The 4021-nt window shown below is 41.4% G+C and overlaps 1 long non-coding RNA gene across 1 annotated transcript; it reads left to right on the top strand.

Moving 5' to 3' along the window:
- The first annotated feature begins 511 nt into the window (after positions 1 to 511).
- LOC146691362 (uncharacterized) lies at positions 512 to 1673 on the top strand. The gene is made up of 2 exons (XR_014915793.1): positions 512 to 747; positions 1274 to 1673. It is a non-coding gene; the product is annotated as an uncharacterized LOC146691362 (long non-coding RNA).
- The last annotated feature ends 2348 nt before the right edge of the window (positions 1674 to 4021 follow it).

Genomic DNA, 4021 nt, shown 5'->3' with positions numbered 1-4021 from the left:
CCGGCGACGGGAGGTCCAGCACCAGAGCGCTGTTACCTCCTGCTGTGTAGAGATGAAGCCTCTGTGATTTCAAACACTGTAAGAACGTCTTGTCTGTTATTGTTTTGTTAAAGATGACCTTAAGTGTTTTGAAAAGCATCTAAAATGAAATTTATTTTTATTATTATCATACGTGTGTTCTTCATTTGGGTCGTCTTTTCGGACGACTCATAGCTGTTAAACACTATTTCAGCTGGAAATGAAATATGAATGCTAAATTAAAGTGCGCAGCTTTAACTTGAATAGATTTATATCAATATTAATATAAATGTGTGGGAGACGTAACCCTTTAGTTCCCAGATTTCGTGGGTTTGCTGATAGCTCAGAGCTGATGAGAGTCAAAAGTTGGCATTTTGATTTAACCCTTCATGGCTGCACAGCAGCGTTCGACGCCTCTGCAGTGTGGAGGCGTGCATGTTTACCTGTCTGTGATTAACACAGCATAAGGCTGGAGGATTTACTATGTAACCCCTATAGACATGGTTACTAGTATTTTCTTGTTTTTACCTGGTAATATTATTTCCGACACCCCTTGAACACACTTTGATTTTCTGTAGTTCAGTGAATGCAACAAAAGCACGTTGCTGCATTAAGCTAGGCAAAACGGAGCAAGACACCGAGAGCAATTAACAAGCTACACAAGGCCTTTATGTGTTTTACTCTCGACCAAAACCAGGCAGAGCGTGTATTTGTTTCTTGGGAATTCCGGTGAGTTACTAGAGATGATAAGTTAGCAGGAAAACTTATGCTAATTGTACATGTGGTAAACACTGCAACAGTGCGAATTCCGTATTGTCTAAAAAAAAGCTAAAACCAGTCGGAGTACTTGAATCGTGTGTGAAATGGAATGTCGTATTTTATTTTATTGTCTATTTGATTGGGCATCTTCACAAATGTGCAAAACTAATGCAGGATGCACTTTTCTTTTAGCCATAAATGTTGTCCAGTGCCTTTCCTGCACTTTGTCATTTCAGTTATAGGTTAATACATGTAAATAAGTTATTTAAAACTAGTTACGTTACAAACATTTCATGATGTGATTACATATGCCTTAAAAAAAAGGGGTATTTAAATACAATTGATTGTAATGCTGTAAAGCAATACAAATGGAATTCATAGAGACAACAATGTTAAAACAACAGTGTACTTGATTTTGAAAACTTTATGAGATCTCATTTTATTTAGAAAAACTGTTAAGAACTATTCTGTTTATTGCTCTGTACTGTATGTGCAGACTGGTTTTTTGTGATCCTGGATCTGAAGTGGTTCTGGATATGGATGGCGAGCCAGACCCTGTGAAAACTCTTGGCGAATCCAAAAGCAGTGTGGCCAGCTGTTCTGGATGCAGGAGTAGAGCTACAGTCTGAATTACTTCGAATCGCAGGATTTCAGATAAGCAAGAGCAAAAACTGCTTACTTCATACGGATTGTTTCTCTGGGAAACTATTGAAACTCCCAATATCCTGCTCATCAGGAGTCAGGTCTAAAGAGACTACTTATTTTATTTTATTTTGTTGTTATTTTCAAAAGAGCGCTCTTCTCTGTTGATCTTCTGTTAATTTTCTATGCTGTTTACATTGGATTATTGCACCACTGTAACATTGTAATAAATCTGCCGGCTGTTCAACACTCAATTCTCTCAAATTTATTTTACTCCTCTCGAATCTAGTCTATAAGTTTAACCCTACTATACTAAGCAGGTGTTACAACTACAACAGGTTGGAACTAAAAAGAAGCAAACTGCAGTTCTTAAAACATAAAAGGAAACTGTTAATGTACTATGGACTGATCAGAGTGATGACGATTCATTAGACCAATTCATTCAGCTTGCATGTGTAGTTAATGTTTGACAGACGAGATAGAAGACCGGAAATCAGGTCACAAACAAATCCAACGTGTGATAAAGATGAAATGAATGATTTAAGGAGATAAAAGCCAAAAGTTTCTGTCTCAGTCAGATCTCCACAAGCCACACAAGGAAAGGCTGGGCAGTTGTCCACTTTGCCCACTGCAGCCTGTTTATTATATACAGCAGATCAGCTGCTAATTACGTCAGAATTTGGTGTAAATACCATGAAAGCATGGAGGTTAGTGGTTTGGGTGTAAAAATGTGGGGAATAAACTCCATTCTATTCAATTGAATTCAATATTATTTATACAGCGCCAAACAATAGTCACCTCAAGGTGCTTTATATTGTAAGGTAGACCCTACAATAATACATACAGAGAAAAACCCAACAATCATATGACCCCCTATGAACAAGCACTTTGGCGACAGTGGGAAGGAAAAACTCCCTTTTAACAGGAAGAAACCTCCAACAGAACCAGGCTCAGGGAGGGGCGGGGCCATCTGCTGTGATTGGTTGGAGTGAGAGAAGGAAGACAGGATAACTGGACCCTACAGAGGTTGCACAGGTAGTTCAGCTCCTCCAGGGTGGCGCATCAATGTGTACCGCAGCCAGAAGGTTTGCTGTGTGTCAGGAGCCAGGCTGTTACTCTACCGGGCCGTAGAACAGGGGTGGGCAATTCCAGGCTCCGAGGGCTGGTGTCCTGCAGGTTTTAGATCTCACCCTGGGTCAACACATGAGAATCACATGATTAGTTCGTTACCAGGCCTCTGGAGAACTGCAGGAGCTAATTTAGCCATTTAAATCAGCTGTGTTGGTTCAAGGACACATCTAAAACCTGCAGGGACACCGGCCCTCGAGGCCTGGAGTTGCCCACCCCTGCTGTAGAAGATCCTAAACCCATCAGCAGCACTGGTATCTGCTCCTTTGTTCAAGGAGGAACAGGATGAGCAGCGCCAGAGCTGCAAAATGACCACCAGCAGGAAACTACCATGACTGACCCTGGCCACACAATAAGACACAGACTTCATGATGGTGGCCTGAGAGCCCAGCATCCTATCACAGCGCTCCTGAGAACTGCTGCTGACTTCATCCCATTACAACCACGGTGTACCATCTTCTGATGGCAGGATAACTTTACTGCTACACCGGCGATTTCAATATTGACATCAGTGACCTCGCAGTTAAAGAGCAGTGTACTGTTTAGATAAATGTATTTGACCATGAAGCACAGTGGCGCTGTCATCAGCACTGTGCTGTCACTGTTCTGGGTTTGAGCCTAATGTTCGCTGATTATTCTAAATTAGCTGTAGGTTTTGTGTCAACAGGTGGGATGTGCTCCACCTGTAGCCCCATTTTCCATGTTCGAATTCTCTGGATTGTTTAAAGTTTGGCTCATTTCCTGTGTTACACCAGTGTTACTGTGACAACAGGAAACACACTCAGCTTCAGTAGAAGTTACATCATTAACTCTGCGTTTACTTCCTGTTATGAGTCTGAAGCCATTTAATTCATTTAACACACTTCCAAGTAGGAATGAGTGAGCTTTGACCGCTTCCTGTTGTCTCAAATTGGACATGCACATCAAACTATGATTGTAGCACTATCTGCTGCACTAAGCACACACTCTCCTCCTGCTGGCTGAAAACGTTTGGAGGGCTTGGAGAAGTGTATGTGTTCGCAGTGCCCTCCATATAGCTTTACTTGACAATGTGCCAGCAGGTGTACACTCAAAAAGAGGAGAGTACGTATGGAAGCACTTCTCACTTTAAGGCCGGATTGATTTGATTCCTTATCTGCAGTTGCGAAATCAGCCGTGTTAGTTTTTCTTCCACCATTAAACAAAGAAACCAAACTTTTATTTTCCCACTTTTTTCTCTACATTTAAGGTCAGCCAGATTAATTCTGAGTGCACGGACTTGCAGCAGTATATGTCTTAGTAGAATATCTTGCTATTTCTGAGTCCCGTGATATTTAAGGAGCACCGAGCGCACTGATTTCCAGATTGCACTCTGAAACATTTGCTTCCCTTTGCACAAAGACACAGGAAAGATAAATGTTTTAAAAGCACAAAGCAAAGCATCACAGGGTCAGTGCTTTCTCTCCACAGAACTCCCCCATTCTTCAGTTTAGAT

This window comes from Copadichromis virginalis, linkage group LG16 (assembly GCF_057382275.1).
Source record: "Copadichromis virginalis isolate Kocher_CV1m ecotype Utaka linkage group LG16, C_Virginalis_male_GT1.1, whole genome shotgun sequence".
Taxonomy (NCBI): domain Eukaryota; kingdom Metazoa; phylum Chordata; class Actinopteri; order Cichliformes; family Cichlidae; genus Copadichromis; species Copadichromis virginalis.
The sequence above is the reverse complement of the archived record's forward strand: the minus strand, read 5'-3'. Positions and strand labels throughout refer to the sequence as shown.